We start from the raw sequence: 27,178 nt of genomic DNA, 5'->3' as shown, positions 1-27,178 counted from the left end.
CCAAAAACCGAAAATCAAAAACACAGTGTGAAGAGGGAGCAGCGGCAACCAAATCGTGCCAGCGTCCACTCTCTCTTCACGGCAGCCATCTTGGACACAGACTTACAGGATTACATTAGACAAAAAATCATCCCCCCACAATGGATACCACTGTGGGGGAAGGCACAATGTCCAGTCCCCATCCCCAGTTCACCCCAAAGTCAGGCCTATTGAGGCCACCGCAATTGCCTCTACGGAGGCCCGATGTTCCTGGCCGTTCTCACCGGATCTCAACAGATCTTCCCTGTTATTATAAATACAGCATTTTGTGTACATCTTCCAAGAATCCCATAAATCTTACTGTTCTAATGTTCAAAGGTTGTGATCTAAAATGAGTTTTGCCCTTGCTGAATATTTATATTGTATGTTTATGTTATATGACATGTAAAAATTACTCTAAGTAAGTTAGTTTAAGTAAGTTAGTTTATTGGCCAAGTATTCACATACAAGGAATTTGCCTTGGTGCTCCGCCCACAAGTAACAACATGACATACAGTGACAGTTACGAATGACTCCGAAAACACTAAACATTAATAATAATAAAACATTAATGATAAAACACCATTGATCAAGCATGTGAACCAACAAAATACCAGATCAAAGGAAGGCTACAGATTTTTGGCTGTTGAGTAGAGCAACTACTCCTGGATAAAAACTGTTTTTATATCTGACTGCGGCAGCTTTAACAATCCGGAGTCGCCTTCCAGAGGGAAGTGATTCAAAGAGTTTGTGGCCAGGGTGAGAGGGGTCAGAGATGATCTTACCCACTCGCTTCCTGGCCCTTGCAGTGTACAGTTCATCAATGGACGGAAGGTTGCCGCCAATAACCTTCTCTGCTGATCGGACGATTCGCTGCAGCCTCCAGGTATCATGCTTGGTGGCTGAGCCAAACCAGACCATGATGGAGAAGGTGAGAACAGACTCCACGATGGCCGTGTAGAATCATTGGACCATCATTGCCTGTGGCAGATTGTGCTTCCTCAGCTGCCGTAGGAAGTACATCCTCTGTTGTGCCTTTTTGACTGTGGAGTCAATAGCAGCCCCCCATTTAAGGTCCTTGGAGATGATGGTTCCCAGGAACTTAAAAGACTCCACAGATGTTACTGTGGTGTTATTGATGATGAGTGGGGTGGGGGAGTGGGAGCTCTCCTAAAGTCTACAATCAATTCCACTGTCTTAAGAGCATTGAGCTCTAGGTTGTTGCGATGGCACCAGGACGCCAGCTGTGACACTTCCTGTCTGTAGGCAGATTCTTCCCTATCCTGGATCAGTCCAATCAGGGTTGTGTCGTCTGCAAACCTGAGAAGCTTGACAGAGGTGTCTGTGGAGTTGCAGTCGTTGGTGTAGAGAGAGGAGAGGAGAGGAGAGGAGAGAGTACGCAGCCTTGCGGTGCTCCTATGCTGAGCATTTGCGGGTCCGAGTTGTGCTTTCCCGGCCTCACATGGTGCTTCCTGTCTGTCAGGAACATAGAAACTTAGAAACATAGAAAATAGGTGCAGGAGTAGGCCACTCGGCCCTTCGAGCCTGCACCGCCATTCAATATGATCATGGCTGATCATCCAACTCAGTATCCTGTACCTGCCTTCTCTCCATACCCCCTGATCCCTTTAGCCACAAGGGCCACATCTAACTCCCTCTTAAATATAGCCAATGAACTGGCCTCAACTACCTTCTGTGGCAGAGAATTCCAGAGATTCACCACTCTCTGTGTGAAAAAAGTTTTCCTCATCTCGGTCCTAAAAGATTTCCCCCTTATCCTTAAGCTGTGACCCCTTGTTCTGGACTTCCCCAACATCGGGAACAATCTTCCTGCATCTAGCCTGTCCAACCCCTTAAGAATTTTGTACGTTTCTATAAGATCCCCCCTCAATCTTCGAATTTCTAGCGAGTACAAACCGAGTCTATCCAGTCTTTCTTCGTATGAAAGTCCTGACATCCCAGGAATCAGTCTGGTGAACCTTCTCTGTACTCCCTCTATGGCAAGAATGTATTTCCTCAGATTAGGAGACCAAACTGTACACAATACTCCAGGTGTGGTCTCACCAAGACCCTGTACAACTGCAGTAGAACCTCCCTGCTCCTATACTCAAATCCTTTTGCTATGAATGCTAACATACCATTCGCCTTCTTCACTGCCTGCTGCACCTGCATGCCTACGTTTAATGACTGGTGTACCATGACACCCAGGTCTCGTTGCATCTCCCCCTTTCCTAATCGGCCACCATTCAGATAATAATCTACTTTCCTGTTTTTGCCACCAAAGTGGATAACCTCACATTTATCCACATTATACTGCATCTGCCATGCATTTGCCCACTCACCCAGCCTATCCAAGTCACCTTGCAGCCTCCTAGCATCCTCCTCACAGCTAACACTGCCCCCCAGCTTCGTGTCATCCGCAAACTTGGAGATGTTGCATTCAATTCCCTCGTCCAAATCATTAATATATATCGTAAATAGCTGGGGTCCCAGAACTGAGCCTTGCGGTACCCCACTAGTCACTGCCTGCCAGGAAGTTAGTGATCCACTGACACAGGGGTTCAGGCACAGTCAACTCGGAAAGTTTGTAGTGTAGTAGCTCTGTCACAATGGTGTTGAATGCAGAGCTAAAATCAACAAACAGGATCCTTGCATAGGTCCCCGGTGGTCTAGGTGCTGTAGGATGAAGTGCAGGCCCAGGTTGACTGCATCATCCACAGATCTATTGGCCTGATATGCAACTGCAGAGGGTCCAGCAGGGAGTTTGTGGTATTTTTCAGCTTGGCCAGCACAAGGCTTTCGAGTGTCTTCATGACTACAGTGTGACAGTGCTCTAGATTTTGCCAACTAAAATATATTAGCTCAGTTCCAAATGAGCTGTATCCAATATGCTTTGGAAGTGTGAATTGATCAGAATAGGGACCATGGAAAGCTCACAATGTCAATAGGTCAGTGCTATTATAATCAGTGATAAACATTCTTTGTTACAGGAAAGGGTTGGTTAAGATTCAATACTGGTGAATAGCTGTTTGGTTTAACATAATTAAGAGATGCAGTCATCTATTCCTTTTGTTTTAGCTTGGCTGTAAGGGTGGTCTCAAGTCAGCATTTAGTTTTAGTTTTAGTATGAGAGATACAGCATGGAAACAGGCCACCGTGTCCATGCCGACCAATGATCATCCATACACTAGCTCTATCCTATACACTAGGGACAATTTACAGGCACCATTTGCTGAAGCCAATTAACCTACAAACCTGCATGTGTTTGGAATGTGGGAGGAAACCAGAGCACCCGGAGAAAAGCCACAAGGTCACAGGGAGAATGCACAAATTCTATGCAGATTGCAGCCGCAGCTGGGATCACACCAGGGTCTCTGGTGCTGTAAGGCAGCAACTCCAAAGCTGTGCCACGGTTTGCACACTGATCAAAGGATGAGGCCAACCTCGGATGGAAGCTCTCAGTGACACCAGTTTCTGAGACATTTTATTTGAGAGGGTCTTTCATTTGAATATGTGCCTGGTAATTGGCGGGTATGGGTAAGTCTTCTTAGTTAGGAGAATTATATTGCAAACTGTATATATGAGTAAAACCAGATGCTTCATTACTCTTAAAAGTTTCAATAAGGGAAGACCAAAATTGCATTTTGTTTCTTGCATGACCTAGCAACCACCGTTCACAAACTATCTGAATGGCATTTTTGGGATACCTTGATATTCGGAAAGGAGTTGGCCTCAGAATCATTGATACATGATAGCTCCATATAGGTTATGTGCAAGGCTTCCAGCTAAAGAATCTGTTACACATGTGGCCAAGCTTTATTACACGGTGGAAAAGCCGTGAGCAGATAGGCACCTCACCCATGCTCACTCTGCCACTGCGGGGCTAGTGAAAGTACACGAGGAGGTGGCAGAACAGTGAACCAATGTGCGGATTTCTGTTGAAGGATGGAGGAAGTGTTGGAGCTATAGCCAACATAGGAGGAAAAGGTCACCTAGACTCAAGGTGGAGGGAGCCAGCATCTGCATTTCCTTCCTACACAAAGGTGTAGGAGGAGGTGCAAGGTGATATTGTAATCATTTGAGGTAACTGCTGTGGTTGGGGTCATGCATAGGTGATATAATGTAGAGGTTGCATGTGATCCAGAAGCCGGGAGGCTTGAATTTGACTGAACAAGGGGCAATATATTTTTTCAAAAGTATACCTCATCCATTACATATACTACACCACAATTCATTCAAACATAAAGTGCTGGGGGAACTCAGCAGATCAGGTAATATGAAGAAGGGTTTTGGCCCGAAACATTGCCTACTTCCTTCGCTCCATAGATGCTGCCGCACCCACTGAATTTCTCCAGCATTTTTGTCTACCTTCGTACCTCCAGCATCTGCAGTTCCTTCTTGAACAGGTAATATCTGCTGAGAGAAGCGGACAATGTTTCATGTTGCAATCCTTCTTCATCCAATCTCATTCCACATTAATCAAAACTGTGACATGCTCACAATACAATTATTTCACTGTCCCATATAATTCAATACTTTCACTAATGTCCCATCCAGCAGTGAGCCATATGAGAGGTTGTTAGACGGGAGCCATCCTTGTATGCCCTGCAACAGCGGCAGGATCCTGGACCATGGTCCGTCCCCACTGAGCCTCGATGCTGGTTGTGCTGACCATCAGTGTGTTCTCACCTTGCACCTCCTCCTGCACCTTGGATTGTACCGGTCGGCAGCAGTCAATAGTGGACAATTCCTTGCACTGGAGAAACAATACGTTTTTAGCAAACCAATGTGAGCCCTTCGCTGAATGAGGATGGTCCAGCAGCAGTCAATGTCTGTCTTGTATGTGTACCTGGGAACAGCTGGTTGAGCACAGAGTCCTGTATTATGCGGCTGCTCAAGATGAACTTTTTCAAAGACCACTGCATTCCTTTCCAGACTTTCTTCACAAACACCTAGTCCACAAGGAAGTGAATGAACGAAGAAGGAAGCCTGCAGGTACCTCAAAGCAAAGCACTATATTTCATGACTTTGGTCCAGTCACCTTTAATCCACTAATGCAAACCTTGCATTCATTATGAGAGGCTGCTTGTGAGGGGCCAAGTTAATCAGGTAAGACTTGATTTCAATTCTGCTCCTGTTTCTCAACACGGTGACTGTAAATTAATAGAGGATTGGTGGTGAAGGGAGTTGGGTGTTTTTTTCCCTTGGATCATCTCAACAGAGAGCCTCTAGTGGATGGATCATAAACTTCTTACAGAACATTGCTTCCTAGAGTTCTAGAGCCATACAACATGTAAGCAGGCTCTTTGGCCCAACTCGTCCATAGAAACATAGAAACATAGAAACATAGAAACATAGAAATTAGGTGCAGGAGTAGGCCATTCGGCCCTTCGAGCCTGCACCGCCATTCAATATGATCATGGCTGATCATCCAACTCAGTATCCCGTACCTGCCTTCTCTCCATACCCTCTGATCCCCTTAGCCACAAGAGCCACATCTAACTCCCTCTTAAATATAGCCAATGAACTGGCCTCAACTACCCTCTGTGGCAGGGAGTTCCAGAGATTCACCACTCTCTGTGTGAAAAAAGTTCCTCTCATCTCGGTTTCAAAGGATTTCCCCCTTATCCTCAAGCTGTGACCCCTTGTCCTGGACTTCCCCAACATCGGGAGCAATCCTCCTGCATCTAGCCTGTCCAACCCCCCAAGAATTTTGTAAGTTTCTATAAGATCCCCTCTCAATCTCCCAAACTCTAGAGAGTATAAACCAAGTCTATCCAGCCTTTCTTCATAAGACAGTCCTGACATCCCAGGAATCAGTCTGGTGAACCTTCTCTGCACTCCCTCCATGGCAATAATGTCCTTCCTCAGATTTGGAGACCAAAACTGTACGCAATACTCCAGGTGTGGTCTCACCAAGACCCTGTACAACTGCAGTAGAACCTCCCTGCTCCTATACTCAAATCCTTTTGCTATGAAAGCTAACATACCATTCGCTTTCTTCACTGCCTGCTGCACCTGCATGCCCACTTTCAATGACTGGTGTACCATGACACCCAGGTCTCGCTGCATCTCCCCTTTTCCTAGTCGGCCACCATTTAGATAATAGTCTGCTTTCCTGTTTCTGCCACCAAAATGAATAACCTCACATTTATCCACATTATACTGCATCTGCCAAACATTTGCCCACTCACCCAGCCTATCCAAGTCACCTTGCAGTCTCCTAGCATCCTCCTCACAGCTAACACTGCCCCCCAGCTTAGTGTCATCCGCAAACTTGGAGATATTGCCTTCAATTCCCTCATCCAGATCATTAATATATATTGTAAATAGCTGGGGTCCCAGCACTGAGCCTTGCGGTACCCCACTAGTCACTGCCTGCCATTGTGAAAAGGACCCGTTTACTCCTACTCTTTGCTTCCTGTTTGCCAGCCAGTTCTCTATCCACATCAATACTGAACCCCCAATGCCGTGTGCTTTAAGTTTGTAAACTAATCTCTTATGTGGGACCTTGTCGAAAGCCTTCTGGAAGTCCAGATACACCACATCCACTGGTTCTCCCCTATCCACGCTACTAGTTACATCCTCGAAGTCCATGCTCACCAATATATCCTATCTAAGCTACTCATTTACCTTCATTTAACTCATATCTCTTTAATCCTTTCCTAACTATGTACTTATCCAAACGTCTATAAATATTGTTATTGTATCTGCCTAACCAACTTCTTCTGGCAATTCGTTCCATATACCCACCTGTGTGGAAAAAGTTGCCCCTCGGGTTCCTATTAAATCTTCCTCATCTCATCTTCACCCTATGCCATCGAGGTCTTGCCTTCCCTACCCTAGGAAAAAGATTCTGAGCATTTATCCTATCAACTCTCCACATGATTTTAAACACCTGTATAATGTCACCCCACAGCTTCCTGCACTTCATGGAATAAAGTCCTAGACTGCTTAATCTCTCCCTGTAGCTCAGGGTCTCAAGTCATGGCGACATCCTTGTAAATCTTCTCTGACCCTTTAACATTAATGGCATCTTTTCCATAGTAGGATGACCAAAACTGAAGACAATACTCTAAGTTTGGCCTTGTACATCTGTACCATTACGTTCCAACTTTGATACTCAATATGCTGACTGATGAACGTCAATGTGCCAGGAGCCTGCTTCACCACCCTATCTTCCTGGGACACCACTTTCAGGGAACTATGTACTTGTAGTCCTAAATCCTTATGCTCTATGACACTTCCCTAGGCCCTATCATTCACCTGCCTTGGTTTAACTTCCCAAAATGCAACACCTCACACTTATCTGAATTAAACTCAATTTTTCGATTTCTCGGCTGACGTCCAACTGATCAAGATCCTGCTGTAATTCCTGATAACCATCTTCATTGCCTACAATATCACCTATATGAATGTTATCACTGACTTGGAGTAGGTTCCTTCCAATGAAATGAAGGGAAGGAAAAAATTGTAGATTTTGTGAAATGCACTCAATCCTAATTGCTGTCTTCACTCCGCTCAGATACCCAGGGAGAAATGAGCAAAGCCTACAAAATGATCAGTTTTGTTCCTTTGTCTGATCGAGGGGTATAATCAAAGGAATGTTCAAAACGTGATCTGGCAGAGACTTACAGAATAGAACGGTCTCTGTTATATTGACTAACTTTCCACAAACCCAAGACTGAAGTGCGAAAGTTTGTTTTAATTCATTTATTTGTTACAGCCCACAATTTAATTGAAAGGTTTTGGCGTAATTATAAGTTAAATAGAAACTCACAACTCTTATCTTTTCCAAGAAATGTCACGTCATCCACTATATGTATTTACATAGCTCTGTGTCTGGGCAAATATTCATATATATACAGCTGAATTTACATGTAGCAGAGTTAATTCCTAAGATTTCAGGAGTCCAATGGTAATTTTCTTTCTCTAATGGTTCTCATTAATAAATGCTGAATATATGACAAAAGTGCTGATGGTATCTGTCCATTATCTATGTCTCAAATATCTACATCCACCATGAAAAACATCACTACCCCATTTCCTCAAACTTCCCATGCATTAGGAAGTACCAAATGGCCAAGAAGTCCGTCCCATTGAGTATTCCCCCATTTTGCATCATGACTGGCATTGTAATAAATGACAAGCCACAAAGAGACTGGAGTCTGAAGGCTCCCGACCCAAAACATCATAAGATCATGTGATAAGTGCAGAATTAGGCCATTTGGCCCATCAAGTCAACTCCGCCATTCAATCATGGCTGATCTATCTCTCCCTATCTACCCAAATCTCCTGCCTTCTCTCCATAAACTGTAACACCTGTACTAATCACGAATCTCTCTATCTCTGCCTTAAAAATATCCACCGACGTGGCCTCCACATCCTTCTAAGGCAAAGAATTCCACAGATTCACCACCCTTTGACTAAAGAAATTTCTCCTCATCTCCTTCGTAAAAGACTATGACCTCTAGTCCTGGGCTCTGCCACTAGTGGAAACATCCTCTCCGCGTCATCTGTCCATTCCTTCTACAATGACCCATTGCGCTCACCCAGCTCTTTGATTTTGCTCAGAGACTGGAACTATTAAATGTAAAAGGTCTTTTACATCCTAGCAGTAAAATCTCTCCGAGCTCAAACTACATCAGGTTTTTACACTCTTTAAAGAACAAAGATAACAGCAGGTGATTCAATAAATTCCAATAACTTACAATGACATTGTTTACTTCAATATTTAGTTTGACAAATGGTTTTATTGAATCATATATTTTAGCAGGGGGGCACACTGAAACTGACTCGGCACATTTTCAAACAATTTGCAGTGACAAACTAATTTGCATGGATGATCTAAAAGATTCTGAGGACGGACAGCCAAAATCCAACGGGATCCCACCACTAGTCACATCTTCTCATCTCCACCCCTTTCTGTCTTTTGCCCCTCCACAACTCCCTAGTTCACTCATCCCTTCCCACCCAAACCACCCCTCCCCTGGTACCTTCCCCTGCAACTGCGGGAGATGCAACACCTGTCCCTGTACCCCTCCTCCCTCAATGTCAACCAGGGACCCCGACAGTCCTTTCAGGTGAGGCAGGGGTTCACTTGTACCTCCTCCAACCTCATCTACTGTATCCGGAGTTCCCGATGTGGCCCCCTGTACATTAACGACTATGTTTAGACTTGGCAATCGTTTTGTTGGACCCTTACGCTCAGTCCACCTTGGCCTACGCAATCTCCCGGTTGCCAAACATTTTCCCTTCCCATTCCCACACTGATCTTTCCATTCTGGGCCTCCTCCATTGTCAGAGTGAGGCCACACGCGAATTGAAGGAACAGCACCTCATATTTCGCTTGGGCAGCTTACAACCCAGCGGTATGAACATTGACCTCAAAATTCAAGAAACTCCTGCATTTCTTTCCACCCGCCCATCTCTTCCCCCCTAGTCATCCTACTAGCTCCTCTGTTCACATCCAGAATGAATAAATGAATGATACTTTATTAAGACATGTGACATGTTGCAGCGAGACTCTTTGTTTTGCTTACACAAGTATGCAAAGAGTCGCCACAGATAGGACTCCAACTGTTATTCCAATTAGCCATTTAGTCCCCAATTTATTCTTTGTTCTCGGCCCCCGCTCCCGCCCCACCTCCCCACACCGGGTCCCCATTTGTTCTCAGGCCCCCCCCCCCTCCTTTGGGGTCCTCTTTGCAGGCACTCACACGGGCAGGCCCGTCCAACCTTTCCATGTCGATAGCATATCTTCCCTAGACAACCATAGGCCATTATGGGCTCCACCTTTCCTGAGGTTATCGGTTGCTGGCACTGTTTTCTTCTGGTCTTCTCTATCTTTCGGTCTAGAGAAGGGTTCCAACCCGAAACGTCACCTATCCCTTCTCTCCAGGGATGTTGTCTGACCCGCTGAGTTACTCCAGCATTTTGTGTCTATCTTCAGTATAAACCAGCATCTGCAGTTCCTTCCTACACCCAAATTTAATGCAGTGAGGGTTAATTTTCTGGGGGAAAATATTCCAGTTATTAATGGACAGAAGCAGATATATCTGTGACCATGATAAAGTGACAAAATATGCTGATCTAGAATCTTTCTTGATAACAGCTAAATGGTGTGAAATATCTGAGCTGAAGATGTCTGACGCCTCGTTTGGTGTAGGCTAAATAACATTGCTTTATTGGTTTATGTTTGGCTGATGCACGAGAACATCTCATGGTCATGTCAGCTTGCAAATCGCATCTCTCAAACAGCCTGCCTCCTGCTGTGAGCCAGCAGCCTGTGTTTAGTAAATAGCATTGTTTGCTTATAAAACTGTCCTTTTAAATTCAAAACAGAATACTGTTTTAGTTTACATTTGAACAGGGATTTTTAAAGACTGATTCTTGTTGGTATTGTGTAGGAAGGAACTGCAGATACTGGTTTAATCCGAAGATAGACACAAAAAGCGTAACTCAGTGGGACAGGCAGAATCTCTGGAGAGAAGGAATGGGACCCAAAATGTCACCCATTCGTTCTCCGCAGAGATGCTGCCTGTCCTGTTGAGTTACTCCAGCTTTTTGTGTTTTTCTTCTTGTTGGTATTAATGCCTGCTGCCCCCTGAATTCCTAAAGAATGTCCGTGTGTAACAGCCCAGGCCAACTGGAAAGGGAAATGAGGCAAGAGAAGACAACACAAATTATTTCCCATGTTGGTGTTGTCATAATTTCATAAACACATAAGTGATAGGAGCAGAATTAGGCCCTTCGCCCTAGCAAGTCTACTACACAAGTCAATCATGGCTGACCTATCTCTTCCTCTCAACCCCATGCTCCTGCCTTCTCCCCATAATCCCTGACAACTGTACTAATCAAGAATATGTCAATCTCAGCCTTAAAAATATCCACTGACTTTGCCTCCACAGTTTTCTGTGGCAAAGAATTCCACAGATTCACCACCCTCAGACTAAAGAAATTCCTCCAATTTTACCTCCTAAGAGAATGTCCTTTAAATCTGAGGCTATGACCTCTGGTCCTAGACTCTCCCACTGGTGGAAACATCCTCTCCACATCCACTCTATCCAAGCCATTTGCACTTGCTTTACATGAGAACATTAAAAAATGTCAATGGGAATAGGGCTGCTGACCACACTGGCTGCTTGATCAGACCATTTGATCCTGGCTGATCAGCCCCAAATCTTAACTCATGTTCTATGCCTGTTCCCCACCAAGCCCAAGGTGCTGATATTTCAAATATTTATCTTCTTATTTCAATGCCCCCCCCCACCCCAATTACCTCATGGAAGATAATTCAACAGGTTGCTCCCTTCACTGGGGAAAAAGGTATTTTTTACATTTCACCAAATGAGCTCTGCACAAGAGTGGAGCGATGTTTTGCTTGAAACCATAACTAAATTTGGTGTGATTTCTGTGAGTGCAGGACAGAAAGGGTGACAGGGGTTATGTGGATAAGGCAGGAGAATGGGGTTGAGGGAAAGATAGATCAGCCACGATTGAATGGTGGAGTAGACTTAATGGGCCAAATAGCCTAATTCTTCTCCTATAACTTAAGAACATGAAAAATTCTTGAGTAGCATGTCAAATTACTCGACTGCAATTAGACTCTTCCCTGAAAAGTCATGACATTAAAAAAAAAACCCACAGCATACATGGGTAGATCTGACTTCATGAAGTGATTGTACTTTTAGTCTCAGTGAATAAGGTTTTGAGGTGAGTATTGAATATCATGGCAAGTGTTTTAAAATATCGAACAAATGAGTTCTAGGTCTATCAAGTGTATACGTGGTGATTGCAAAGGGACATTGTAGTTCCAACTGGTGACTTCAAAATACCTCCTACAAAACTCCATTTTATTATGTACAATTATGGATGCGTGAATTCCTTTATGAAATCTCTGGATACGTTTTAACTTCAAAATATCACCTTTTGGGCTTGCGAAATCTGACATAAAATGCTTTCCTCTGCACTGAAACACTGGGCTTTGAAATTCGATAGCAAACCCAGTTTTGATTATTCGTTTCTGATGTTGGTGGTTAGCTTGGTTTGGAAGACTTCAATGAAACTGAGGGTAAAAGACCTCAACACATGTGCAATTTGAAACAGATGAATAAAACTATGTATGATGATTGTAGATTATATAGTAAATCAGAGGCTGAAATGCATTAATTTTAAAGCATTGAAAAGAGCTGATTACAACCTAAGTTAGATGACACAATGTGCCAATTAGAAACAATGGATACTGGAGATATCAAAGAAGGGAAAGCATATTATTACATATCTTCTGGTAATGTCAGCATATTTTCTTTTTGGCTCTACTGAGGATTTTTTTTTAAATGATCCATAACTGTTGTTAAATCTTTAAAGATGAAGGAAAAGAATGCTCCCATTCAAAAGTGCAATATTTCAACAGCAATGTTCTCTCTTTCAAAATCTGCTGTCTGGTGTTACGATAATTCAAGTTGTTTCATCGGTCTGTTTTGTATGAGATTGAGTCCTTCAGCAAGTAATGAATTGCAAATCCTTGGGTGGTTAGATCAAATCTCAAACTCTGGGAACCTTTCCACCTTCATGCTCTTCCACACACAAGCTGCCTCATGTGTTTCTGATCTTTATTTACTCTCTCTTGTCATTCCCGTGTTCCAGCCTTATAACCAGCCCTTCCTAATGTTGATGTGATTGAAATGACTCACTAAATTAGCAATGCAAAGCAAGTAAATTATGTATATAATGTGTGTAAAATCACGAGAGGAATAAATCGGGTAGATGCACAGAATTTCTTGCCCAGAGTTGGTGAATCAAGGACCAGAGGACATAGGTTCGAGGTGAAGGGGAAAAGATTTAATAGGAATCTGAGGGGAAACATTTTCACACAAAGGGTGGTGGGTGTATGGAACAAGCAGCCAGAGGAGGTAGTTGAGGCTGGGACTATCCCAACGTTTAAGAAACAGTTAGACAGGTACATGGATAGGTCAAGTTATGGACCAAGCGCAGGCAGGTGAGGATAGTGTAGCTGGGACATGTTTGGCCAGTGTGGGCAAGTTGGGCCGAAGGGCCTGTTTCCACACTGTATCATTCTATGACTCCATGAATCTAATATTTACAATCATATTATATCATGTAGTAGTACTCTGCCTAATATTGTTCTATTAATAAGATCTTTGGTTGCCTAAACAGCATGAGACTGGAATTCAACTCTCAAACGGTTATGTTCTGGGCCATTATATGGCAGAAAATATGATATTTTGAAGTATTGAAGGAATATAATGTACATTGGGGAAAAATCACCATTTAGAATTATTGAAGGAATGGAAATCACCATGGCTAAGATATGGGGATGAATATTACCATCACTTTTGATGAGAGATAAAGATATGCACTGGGTAACCAGCATTAAATGTAGCAGTGGTGCAACAGGTGCTGGGTGAACTCGTTCTTGCACATGTGGTTCTCTTGGCTTCATTTTTTGGGGGAAATGCGGTCCTTATTACACAGATGTTGAATTAGCGGGTGAGATAATGAAGTTCATCCCTTGGGCTGTAGTTTTGAAGAAGTACAGCATTTAAAAATCCGAGTAATATTATGTTCCTGAAGTCAAAGTGATAATATGATTCACCACACAAGCTTTATAGAACAGTATAGCACAAGAACAGGCCATAATGTCTATGTCCTGTATGTAGAGAAGTTAAGCTAATTTGCTCTGGCCGCATGTCAATCAATATTTATTATGTCATTTGAACCTCAATGAGGCTCAAACGAAACTCCGTTTCCACAGCCATACAAGCAAAGACAATTTCCTACAGACATACACACAATTCAATTTACAAAAACATCCATCACAGTGAACCCAGCCATTTTTAGGCCGCGCGGGGCGATGTACGGCCCCGCTCCCGGTCTAAATGTCATGGTTGGAGCCCCCGGCGGGGGCTGGAATGTACCACGGCCATGAAGCCGCGCTGGGCGATGTACGGCCCCGCTCCAGGTCGTTCCAACCCCGCAACACGGGCTAGAGAAGTCGCATTGCGGGAGCTCCGGGAAGCAGTCTCTCTCTCCACCCGGACCCGCGAGCTCCCGATGTCCCAGTCCACCGGACCTGCGGCTGCAGCTGGAGCCTCCGAGCTACGTGGTCGGGCGGCAGCAGCGAGTCACCACCGCTCCCCACGCTCCGATGCCAGCCAGCCCCACGATGGTAAGTAGTCCGCAGCTCCGCAGGCTCCGTGACTGGAGCCCCCAGGTCGTTCAGGCTGGAGGCCGCTCCCCGGTGCTAGGCCCCAACGACAACGGAGACCCGACAGGAAAAAGGTCGGGTCTCCCGTACAGGGAAGGGAGTTTTACAAAGTTTCCCCCTTCCCCCCCCCCCCCGCCCCCCACATATACACATTCAAAAGCACTATTAAAAAATACATTTAACTACATTTAACTAGACAATATCCATCCATTCCCTGCATATCCACGTGCCAATATAAAAGCCTCATAAATGCCACTATTGTATCTACCTCCAAACCACCCCTAGCAGTGCATTCCAGACACCCACCACACTGTGTAAACTTACCCCACACGTTTGCCCCTCTCACCTTAAATCTTTGACCTCTAGTCCTTGAGGTTTCCACCCCAGGGAACAAAATTCTAACTGTCTGACCTTGAGTAAATATTGTGGTGTTTCTGTAATATTATTACACATATCTAATGACGTGCTCTTCCAATGACTGACCTTATTGTCTTTGCAGTGAACGTATCTCGAGGATTTAGGAAAATTCTGCATTTTTGATATAATATTAATGGTGTAAATATTTTTGAAGACTAATTTGTGACCAAACCAGGATAGAGAACCAATGTGAGGACCCAGATTGATTTCTCACTGGAGCTTACCAGAATGAGTCAGGACAGCTGCAGCTGTCAGCCGGACAGCTTGACATTGTTTGGCTGATGGGGCCTGTAATTTTCAAATGTTCCAGGCCCAGGAGCAAGCCAAAGGGATATTGTGGCAGGTTTATGGCAGCCTCTGGTCTTCCTGCAGAATAAAGTTGAGCAATCCTGTCTCTTCCAAATCCACAGGAACAAAAGTTTGGAGTGTTTTTGCAACTGGCCACGTCACTCGCTTTAAGAATCAGACTTACGAAGAATGGAAGTTTCCTGCCAAAGCTGGCTTTGGTGGGAGAAAACCGCTTTAGGAAACAGATCTGTAATGGCTCAGGAGACACGAGCAGTTACCAAATCCCTGTCCGTAACAGGTATAGAACTGGCTTTCTGTTTAACGTGTAGAAACAAGGAACTGCAGATATTGTTTAATACACAATTGGATGCAAAATGCAGGAGTAACTCAGCAGGTCAGGCAGCATCTCTGAAGGACATGGATAGGTGACGTTTCGTATTGAAACCCTTCTCCAGAGATGCTGCTTGACTTGCTAAGTTCCTCCAGCACGTCGAGTCCTTTTCTGTTAAAAATGTTGAACCTTGAACCAGTTCCACAGATTAATGAGGCTATGGTGAGCATCCCCCTAAATCTCTCCTCCTCACCCTCTCATGCTCTCAATTGCTTTCCTTTAATCTAAGTCATTACAGCACAATCAGTTAGCTCTCTTAGCAAGTATTCTTTGGCTGGAGGCAATTCATCTGTATAAATTATAAATCAGGCATGAGCTGATTATGGTCGAGGAAAGGAAAAGGAAACTCTTCTTAGTGTGGTTCAAACTGAATGACTGAATTTACTTGGTTTATACTCGCTAGAATTTAGGAGATTGAGAGGGGATTTTATAGAAACTTACAAAATTCTTAAGGGGTTGGACAGGCTAGATGCAGGAAGATTGCTCCCGATGTTGGGGAAGTCCAGGACAAGGGGTCACAGCTTAAGGATAAGGGGGAAATCCTTTAAAACCGAGATGAGAAGAACTTTTTTCACACAGAGAGTGGTGAATCTCTGGAACTCTCTGCCACAGAGGGTAGTCGAGTCCAGTTCATTGGCTATATTTAAGAGGGAGTTAGATGTGGCCCTTGTGGCTAAGGGGATCAGAGGGTATGGAGAGAAGGCAGGTACGGGATACTGAGTTGGATGATCAGCCATGATCATATTGAATGGCGGTGCAGGCTCGAAGGGCCGAATGGCCTACTCCTGCACCTAATTTCTATGTTTCTATGTTTCTATGTAAACTTCCGACTGAAAATTATTCACTCTAACATTCCTTTGAGCATCCTTTTCAATCAAAGCTGGCAACAGTCACAAAATAAAATCCATCACTTCCGTTCAAAGCTGTTATGATAGACGGTCTGTCATGATATCAGGAAGATGCCTCATTTGTTGAAAATATGAGAGGAAATCAAAGTGCATAAGAGATTAGACCTTTGTGTGGCAAATCTGTTCCATAGGAAAACACCAGACTCGCAATAACACGTATTAGACCCTGGTGACTCAGTGAATGGGCGAATTAAACGTTGGAAACAGTTATAGTTCTCTGATCACTGCGTAAAACTGACTACAGTATACTGTTCCCATGGGCTGTATATTTACAAAATAAAAATTAGCAAAATTACCCACCTTGCACACCATGGAGCCATTCACTCACTAACATTCTCCTCATTCACAATGTGCAGGAAGGAACAGCAGATGCTGGTTTAAATCGAAGATAGACACAAAAGGCTAGAGTAACTCAGCGGGTCAGATAGCAACTCTGGTGAAAAGGAATAGGTGGATTTTTGAGCCGAAAGGGATCTAAAGAACGGTCTTGACCCGAAACATCACCTATTCAGATTCAGATTCATTCAATCTTTATTGTCATTGTGCAGTGTACAGTACAGAGACAATGAAATGCAGTTAGCATCTCACCCAGAAGAGCGAACATAGAATAATGGAACAGTAAAATATATATATATATATATGTACATACAGTAGCTTTATCTCCAGTGATGCTATCTGGCCCGCTGAGTTACTCCATCATTTTGTGCCCATCTCCTCATTCACAAAGATGGTTGGAAACTTATCTTCTTATGGATTCATTTGCAAGTCCAGCAGTAAAACTGGCACAGACTCTATTCCAAATCAATGGCATTCAAGATCCCATTTACATCAAAGGTAGATAGACACAAAAAGCTGGAGTAACTCAGCAGGCCAGGCAGCACCTCTGGAGAGAAGGAATGGGTAATGTTTCGGGTCGCGACCCTTCTTCACACCAGTCAGGGGAAAGTGAAACGAGAGATAGAGACGATGATGTAGAGAGATATCGTAGAGTCGGAGAGCAGGAGGAATCACAGAGGGGGAGCAGGGAGAGAAGATGTTGCAGAACTCTCTTCAGAGAGAGGAGAACCTCTTCAAAGTAGACATACCTTGAGGAGGTTTCGCAGTGGAGAAGACAAAATGTGTAAGAAGGAACTGCAGATGCTGGTTTAAACCGAAGATAGACACTAAAAGCTGGACATAACTCAGCAGGACAGGCAGCATCTCTGGAGAGAGGAATTGGTGATGTTTTGGGTCGCGACCCTTCTTCAGAGTAGTCAGGAGAAAGGATCATCAAAGGAGGTTGATTTACCACCACCCAAAACAGATGATCACTGGCAACTCACAATGTGCCACTTTCAAAATGTTGATGACTGGAAGCATGGTGTTAACTAACACCACTGATCCTATTTTGAGGCAGTTAGTAAGTACAATCATACATGCAGCCACCTATTGTACCATTTAAAATAATTAAAGGATTTTAAAATATAAACAGAGATAATCTATTTTATGTTGTGGACAAATCAAGAAGATGTTCTGACCTGCCCCACCTCTCTCCCAGCTTTCTTCACCCCCTCCCCCCCACCCCCCACCTTCTCCAATCACTCTGAAGAGAAGTCCCGATCCAAAATGTTACCTATCCATGTCCTCCAGAGATGCTGCCTGACCCACTGAGTTACTCCAGCACTTGGTGTCTTTTTTAAATATACAAGCAGTCTGCAGTTCCTTGTGTCTACAAGAATCATCAGGCTTGAAACCGGTAAGACCACAAGCAGCATTGAGCATGGTGGAGTAGGGGGTGAAGAGGAAGCAGCGGAGCAAGTGTGTTGCTGGAGAAAAGAAAGGGACACTGGGAAAGATCTTTGCAGCTTCTGAAAATACATTAAATGGAGTTCACCATTCAGCCCTCCAAGACTGCTCCACTTTTGAATTACTCATCTTAGCTGACTTCTGCCACAACTCCATCAACCAATATATTGATTTATCTAACTTCAAGTAACCCTTGCTTTCCCTATCTATCCGACTAGCTTCACTGTCCTCCTGATTACATTTTACTGATTGTATGCCTCGTGGTCACCTTCCCCTCAGCTAACAATGATCCATTCTACATTTCCTTATCATCTGCTTTGATCTGTCGTTTTCACACCTTACCCTTCCATATCTCTCGTCTCCCTCTCCCCTGATCCACAGTATAAAAAGGGTCTCGACCCGAAACATCACACATTTCATCTCTCCTGAGATGCTGCCTGGCCCGCTGAGTTACTCCAACATCTTGTGTGCATCAACCAGTCTTGGTTTGGAAATTCAAAGGATTATGAATGTCAATGATGAGATATTCAGTTGACACAGATTTTTCGAGAGAAAGTTCTAGATTTCTCCTGGCCTTCACACGAGAAGGCGATTTCTGACATCACACCTATTATATCACACTGCTCTTATATTAAGGGTTCAAGCTATCCTTTTTTTAATCTCCGTCATCAGGCGAAACAGCTTCTCTCTATTTACTCTTCCCAATCCTTTAATCACTTTAAATGGGCCCGTTACACTCCCTTTTGATCTAGTATGCTCAAAGCAACACGTTGGCCTGCATAAAGTGGCCTCATAGTTTAACTCTTTAGCTCAGCAATCATCCTGATGGATCTTTAAAGTCTGGCATCAAACTCTCCACCTCCTCGATATACACACCTCTCCCCACTATCCACGGAACCTATATAAGTGGTGTTGCATTAAAGCAGTGTGTGACACTAACAGAAGATCCATCTCACTTTGTGATTTGCCAACATCACATTGGAGTTTAATTTTTTTGCACTGGTTCAGAGGTGATTTCTGTACCTCAACATTTAACCCTCTGAATTCTTCCACAGTTCCCTTGCATCTCGCTTTATGAGAATACATAGGTTTGAAGTGGATGAGCTCAAATTTCTCCACAGGGAACACTTGCTATACCTTTGCCCATTAATTTTCACATTCATATTATGCTTTATTTGCACGTTCATTAATATTATAACCCCCCCCCCCCCCTCTTCTTCTTCCCTGTATCCCACATGATGGACACTCATTTCCCCCTTTTCCCTTCTCCCCATCCCCTTTAACCTATATTCCTCTGGGTTCATATTTCATGCCTCTATTCTCCTTATCTCACACTTTTTGTCTATCTCTGTCCTTTGTCCAACTGTTTGCCGATCAAATCCCCCCATCCTTCACCTGTATCCACCTATCACTTGCCCACCTTTTGACCCACCCCACCTCTCTTCCAGCTTTCTCTGTCCTACTACAGTGAGTCCGAAGAAGGGTCCCAATTCGAAACATCGCCTGTCCATGTTCTCCAGAGATCAAGAGTCAAGAATCATGAGTGTTTCATTGTCATATGTTCCAAAACAGACCATTGAAATTCTTATTGCAGCAGCACAACAGATATGTAAACGTATTATTCTGTAAATACCATAATAAACAACAAAAAAGTTCAGTATACATATTAACAAAATGAACAACTGATATCAGTGCAAAGACATGAACAATGCCCCCAAGTCTATATAGTTTGAAGATTATTTGGAGTTTGTAGTGTTCTGTTCTGTTGTGCAAGTAAGAATTTCATTGTTCTATCTGGGACATATGACAAAAAAACACTCTTGGCATTTGACTTTTGACTCTTATTAGCCTGATGGTTGTAGGGAAGAAACTGCTCCTGAACCTGGACATTACCGTTTTTAGGCTCCTATTCCTAGTTCCTGATGACATAAACATAAACATAAAACATAGGCACAGGAGTAGGCCATTCAACCCTTCATTATGATAATGGCTGATCATCCAAAATCAGAACCCCGTTCCTGCTTTCTCCCCATATCCCTTGATTCCATTAGCCCTATGAGCTCTATCTCTCTTGAAAACATCAAGTGAATTGGCCTCCACTGCCTTCTGTTGCAGAGAATTCCACAGATTCACAACTCTCTGGGTGAAAATGTTTTTCCTCATCTCAGTCCTAAATGGCCTACCCCTTATTCTTAAACTGTAATTCTTGATAACTTCCCCAAAATCAAGAACATTTTTCCTGTATCTAGCCTATCCAATCCCTTAAGAATTTAATATGTTTCTATACGATCCCCTCTGATCCTTATAAATTCCAGTGAATATAAGCTCAGTCGATCCATTCTTTCATCATCTGTCAGTCCCACCATGCCGGGAATTAATCCGGTGAAACTATGCTGCACTCCCTCAATAGCAAGAATGTCCTTCCTCAAATTAGGAGACTAAAATTGCACACAATACTCCAGGTGTGGTCTCACCAGGGCCCTGTACAACTGCAGAAGGTCCTCCTTTGTCCTATACTGAAATCCTCTCGCAATGGCTGACATGCAATTAGCTTTCTTCATTGCCTGCTGTACCTGCATGCTTACGTTTAGTGACTGATGTACTAAGACACCCAGGTCTCGATGCACCTCCCCTTTTCATAACCTGATACCCTTGTATGCAGCAGGAGTGGAATACCTCCGAAGCCTCCTACGCGGCGGCTGCCTCATCAGTCATCTACTACCTCTTCTGCACTTCCCACACAGGCCCTAACAGCCACCTCAGAACCCACAAATCTGGAGCAGAGCAAATTATCCTCCATCCCAAGGGTCTGCCTAAGAAGAAGAATGTCTGGAAATTAGTTTTCACCCTCTTTTGGTTTGCTAAGTATGTGTTGCATGTAGCGCTCATGCCTAACTGCAAAAAATTATGAAATAAGAGGAAAAAATCTGCTGAAGACTGTACATGGTATCTCATGCTGCCGGTAGATATGTGTAATTCCTGTCAATAGCTGCACATGCTATGGCTGCACAGATGACAGGAGTGAAATGTGAGTGTGGATAGGGAGGTGTGGGTCTCTGGTGTTGCTAGTTGCCTTCTTGAGGCAGCAACTCCTGTAGATCCTGTAGATGGTGGGGAGGTCAGTACCCATGATGAACTGAGCAATGTTCACCACTTTTTGCAACTTTCTTTGTTCCTGGGCATTCGAGCTGCTGACCTGGGTGTGGTGCAACCAGTCAATATGCTCCATACTGCACACCTGGAGAGGTTCTGGAAAGTATACTTTGACATATTGAATCTCTGCAATTTTCTTCGGAAGTAGAGGCGTTGATGGGCTTTCTTTATGATTGCCTCAATGTGCTGGGGCCACGACAGATCTTCAGAGATATCTACAACCAGGATTTTAAGTTTTTGACTCTCCCCATCACCGTCTCATTGATGGACAGGTTTACAGATCCATAGCCTTTGTCTTCTAAAGTCAACAATCAGTTCCTTGGTTTTAATGACATTGAGAGTTGCCTGACCTGCTCAGTTACTTCAGCACTTTATGTATTTTATTGTAACCCTGCATCTGCAACTCCCTGTGTCTCCTTATAATCATAGATAGGTTACCTTTCCATGTTCCCAGCACCTGTTCCATAGGCTTCCAAGCCTAAACGTTTTAAGTGCACATCCAGATACTCCTTGAATACTGTTCGCTACCCAACTTCATTTATTCGCTCAGTCAATGCATTCTAGGTACTTGCCACTCTCTGGGTAAAGAAGGTCCTCTTCATATCCCCTAGAAATCTCTTCCTCCTTTATCCTAAATTCATGTTCTCTTGTTTTATCTAACTCTGATATGAGGAAAGTTTTTGTGCAATCTCTGCTATCTATACCCCTGATTATTATATCTACCTCAGTCATGTCCAATCTTAATCTTCGTCACTCCAGGGAGAGTAGGCATAGTTTCTCCTCATAAATGAACTTCTCCATCTGAGGCAACATCCTAATGAATCTCCTCTGCACTCTCTCTAGCATTGTCACTTCCTTCCTAAAGCACGGTGACCAGAACTGCATGCATTACTCCAGTTGAGGTCTGTCAAATGCCCCGACAAATGAAGGCTGCTCTTATTCCCTTATGTCTTCCTAACCTTGCTGCCACCTACAAGGGTCCATGGACACTTTCTCTAAGGTCCGTCTATTCTTCAAAACTCCCTGCTGCCTTTCTCAATTGTCAATGGTTCTTTATTGTGACAAGCACAGATGTACAGTGAGATTTTAGTTTTGCATATAATTCAGTAAAGTATTGCCATATCTAAGCACAATCCCTGATTAGTACAAAGTGTATAGAAATACTGAGACCCCATACAAGAGTCGCCAGGTTTTGGTGCCGTTTACAAAGTCCAGCCTGGAACATGCACCATGTGGTCTTCTGGAACAGCGCCCGATCCAGGCGAGCCCCAGGCTGCTGCAGGGCCTCCAGCCGTCACCTCCATCTGGATCATCCAGTGAACCGTCGTTCCTGGTCAACTTCAGCCTTTGTGCCCCAGGGACACCTCCCGCAGCCGATCCTAAGGGCACAGAAAGTAAGACCCTGGTTCATTCTCTTACCAGACATTGCTCTCGCGTGCTCCGTTGTCGGCTCCCTCCGTCCTCCTCTCTGGTTCTCCGGTCCTCGGAGAATGAGCATTGGGCGGCTTGGCGGCATCAGTCTGCAGTCCTTCCGTACGGCCATACAGACTCCCGGTCATTCCAGTTGTCTGATACCTCACTTGTGTCCAGCAAAAAACATTTCAGCCAAAGCCCATCAATCTCTTTCCTTGCCTCCTTAGCAGCCTGGGTTAAATCACATCTAGTCCTGGATATTTATCTACCTTTAAATCTGCTAAGACATTTACCTCCCTTTAGGTAACCCTTTAGGAGACCTTCACTAGACATATAACTCCCGCTTCATCGAATTATCCAACTATAAAGAGTGTTTCCATTGAGAAAACAAATGAAAAGTATTCATTTATGACCTCACCTGCACCTTCCTCAATTTTATAGAACACTCTATCTTAGCACCTACTGTCCGCTTTATTGGTTATGTGCTACCACATGCCTACCTTGATCGGCAGATGGATCAGCAGTTATGCTCTGAAACTCTTTGGTTTTGATTTCACTTCTCATATAAAGATTTTATTGGAAACATACTGCCTCAAGATGCCAACAAATGCCTTTAAAATCAGAGTAAATAACTCACCGATTTAAAATACGTGGTTACAAACTAAATTAACAAAAATGTTACTAAAGTTTATAACTTTCTCAAGGTCTTGGGCAGAGCTTTTTCCACACCAAGCTGTAATGCATTGCAGTAGCAAGGTTTCTATGTACAACGGTGGAATTTGGTAAGGCTTACCAAACTTCCCCAGTTTTGTTTTAGAAATACTGTGTGGAAACCAAGTACACACCAACCGATCTCCTGCAAACTAGTTCCATGTTATTCCACTTTCTCATCCTACACACTAGGGGCTATTTACAGAAGCCAGAAACCTACAAACCTGCACACCATTGGAATGGACGGCAGTCGGCACAATGGCGTAGCAGTAGAGCACCTACAGCACCAGAGACCCGGGTTCGATCCTGTCGACGGGTGCTGTCTATACGGAGTTTGTATGTTCTCCCTGTGACCGTGTGGGTTTTCTTCAGGTGCTCCCGTTCCCTCCCACACACAAAGATGTAGATTAATTGTTTCACTAAAATAGTAAATGTGTAGGATAGTGTTAGTGTTAAGATAGTGTTAGTGTACGGGGTGATCGCTGATCGGCACACACTCGGTGGGCCGAAAAGCCTGTTTCCGCACTGTTTCTCTAAGGTCTAACAGCAGGAAAACTATCACTTCAATTGACCCTTTAATTATGGGCTATTGTTGAAAATTGCACAATGGCCTGCTGCCTGGTAATATTGGAAGAGACCTCTGACCTTGGTGTATTGTGGGAGTATAGGTTTCCCTTCAATTAAATGAACAACTTATTTTATTTTTTGCCACCCTCAACTGTAAGAGGCTAGAGTGAAGTAAAACAGGAAAAAGCAGGGCTACACAGAAACACAAAAGTCAATAAGGCTTCCAAGGTTGTTAAATAAAACTCTCCATCATCATCCTGCAACATAAGCACATGGAAATGCTGAATGCATCAATAACCAGAAAAGATTCAATCTTAAATATTTTTGCTTTAACTCTTTCGTGGCTGGGTTATTTTTCCGTGGAATGATCACAGTGGGCACGAGGCACCAGTTATGCTGTTGAAAGATTCCACTGAGTGTTTGCCGGACCATAGGGCCAGTTGGACAGCTAGCAAACATGGAATTTTGGATTGAGATCAAGCAGTTAAGAAAAAGAAAAATGCCTGTAAGTGGATACTTTAATGCAGTAGAAATTCAAACATTGTGTTGTATTGCACGAGAAGATGTTTGGCATGGGTAAGGCACATGGAATATATTTGAACAACAAAGGCCACACTTAGCAGGTCATTTATCTGAACTGGCAACCTCATTCAAAGCCCCGACTCTGTTCACCATGGCCTCTACCCCCAATCTGAACATTTAGTGCATTCAGGACCAATATGGAAATAATATTGAAGGGGTCCTGTGCAAGGTGGCGTTTGAAGATAGGTATGAACACTACTGAGTATGACACGAATGAATGTATAACTGTTGAGAATGTCTGAAGAGTGCTTTGCATAGATTTTGTTTCATATATTTTTATTCCGAATAAAGTTTTTTGGAAATAAAAAAAAAAGTTTAGATTAGATTCAGATCGGATTCAGATTAGTTTTCTCTGGTATACACCAGGAAACAATGAAAGTACTTCAATAGTAAGATTAAACGAGTTTACCAGTTTGAACTTTGATCTTTATTTTATGAGGAGTAACGTTGAGGGATTACGTGAAGAACCCGCCAGGACGCATGCGTGTCAATCTTCAAAGCAGCGGTGTGAAATCACAGATAACAGTAAATGAACTGAACATAGTAAGATTAGAGAAATAGGATACCAGTTGAACTTTATGATCGAGGGTGGGCGTGGAGGGCACGTAATCCCTCAACGTTACTCCTCATAAAATAAAGATCAAACTTCAAACTGGTAAGTTCTCGTTTAATCTTACTATTTTACTTCGGAGTCACGCGAGTGACTACGTGAAGATTTTAAAGCTCTGTGATTTCATGCCATGGAAACGAGTCCAGGCGTCATACACAGCATCAGTGGGCCAATGATGAGTGAACATTAATAGTAACATTAAATGAGAACTTACCAGTTCGAAGTTTGATCATTATTTTATGAGGAGTAACGTTGAGGGATTACGTGAAGAACCCGCCAGGATGCATGCGTGTCATTCTTCAAAGCAGCGGTGTGAAATGTCAGATAACAGTAATGACTGAACATAGTAAGATTAGAGAAGAGGCTACCAGTTGAACTTTATGATAAAGGGTGGGAGCGGAGGGCACGTAATCCCTCAACGTTACTCCTCATAAAATAATGATCAAACTTCGAACTGGTAAGTTCTCGTTTAATCTTACTATTTTACTTCGTAGTCACGTGAGTGACTACGTGAAGATTTCAAAGCTCTGTGATTTCATGCCGTGGAAACGAGTCCATGCATCACATCTGCCTTAATTGACTAAGGGAGGAATTGTGTTAACATGTTTAAACATGAATCCGACATTGAAATCCATGATAAAGTTATTAACAACAAATTATAGCCCCTATTTCATGGGGTGAAATCATATTACAGAACTTTAAATTGATTCTGCAAAAGTCCCAGGACCAGTTTTGGTTGCTGCTGATATGGTTGCCGGGTAACTTGAATCTATCATCCATTTCCACAGCAGCTCCATTGATGAGGACCAGGGTGCGTTCACCGTCTATCTTGCTTTGGTCAACAAGCTACTATTTTGCCTTGTTAATGTTATGGGTTAGGTGGTTAGGTGGTTGTCAGGCACCATGACATAAGGTTCTCAATCTCTTTCCTGTACTCCATCCCCATGAGTGTTGAAATCAGGGATTCATCCAAAGATGCCAACAAAGACTGTGGCCAGTTGACGCACACAATTTCAGAACCTGTCCAGGGATTCTTCCGGGCTGACTGCATAATAGCCATTTTACTAGGATTGTGCATTGGAAAAACCACCTCCAACAAATATGATTCTCAGAATCACAACCTTGTGACATTCTTGTGTGTGTGTGTGCCACAAATGAGCATGCCTGGCAAATGACATTGGTAAATCACAGGCATTGTTTCATGACACTTCCTTATTTGCTTTCCACTCCGAGATCTCTTTCCAAACAAAATTCACTAAATCTGGTTTAAATGTCTATTGAATGCATCTCGGAGAAGTTACATTATGTTATGTGTAGGAAGGAACTGCAGATGCTGGTTTCAAACCGAAGATAGACACAAAATGCTGGAGTAACTCAGCGGGACAGGAGGGATCTCTAGAGAGAAGGAATGGGTGACATTTTGGGTTGAGACCCTTCTTCAGACTGAAAGTCACGGGAAGAGGAAACGAGAAATATAGACGATGATATAGAGAGATATCGAACAAATGAAAGAAATGCAAAAAAGTAACAAGAAAAAAAAGAAAAAGAAACAGGCCATTGTTAGCGGTAGCTAGGTGAGAACTAAAGCTGGTGTGACTTGAGTGAGAGAGGGATGGAGAAAGAGGGAACACAAGGGTTACTTGAAGAAATATGAGAAGCTGTTCCTCCAATTTGCATTTAGCCTCACTATGACAATGGAAGACGCCGAGGACAGAAAGGTCAATGTGGGAATGGGAAAGGGAATTAAAGGTAGATCCAAGCGGGCTGAGTGATGGTGTTCTGCGGAATGATCGCCCAGCCTACGTTTGGTCTCACCGATGTATAAGAGTCCACAACTTGAACAAAGGATACAGTAGATGAGGTTGGGGGAGATGCAAGTGAACCGCTGCCCAACCTGAAAGGACTGTTGAGGTCCTTGGACAGAGTCGAAGAAGGAGGTATACAGAGAGGTGTTGCATCTCCTGTGATTGCTGGGGAAAGTACCTGGGAAAAGGGGATAGTTTGGGTGGGAAGGGATGTATTAACCAGGGAGTTAAAGAGGGTAAGGTCTCTGCGGAAGGCAAAGAGGGGTGTAGATGGGAAGATGTAGCTAGTGGTGGGATCCC

General features: G+C 43.6%; 1 protein-coding gene across 1 annotated transcript in view; it reads left to right on the top strand.

Annotated features, from left to right (window-relative positions):
* The first annotated feature begins 5,104 nt into the window (after nt 1-5,104).
* sulf1 (sulfatase 1) overlaps nt 5,105-27,178 on the top strand; it is a 379,294-nt gene continuing 357,220 nt past the window's right edge. Inside the window, exon 1 of the mRNA XM_033019348.1 lies at nt 5,105-5,127. The gene's annotated coding sequence lies outside the window, so the exon portion shown is untranslated. The remainder of the gene's footprint in view (nt 5,128-27,178) is intronic.

This window comes from Amblyraja radiata, chromosome 4 (assembly GCF_010909765.2).
Source record: "Amblyraja radiata isolate CabotCenter1 chromosome 4, sAmbRad1.1.pri, whole genome shotgun sequence".
Classification (NCBI taxonomy): Eukaryota; Metazoa; Chordata; class Chondrichthyes; order Rajiformes; family Rajidae; genus Amblyraja; species Amblyraja radiata.
The sequence above is the reverse complement of the archived record's forward strand: the minus strand, read 5'-3'. Positions and strand labels throughout refer to the sequence as shown.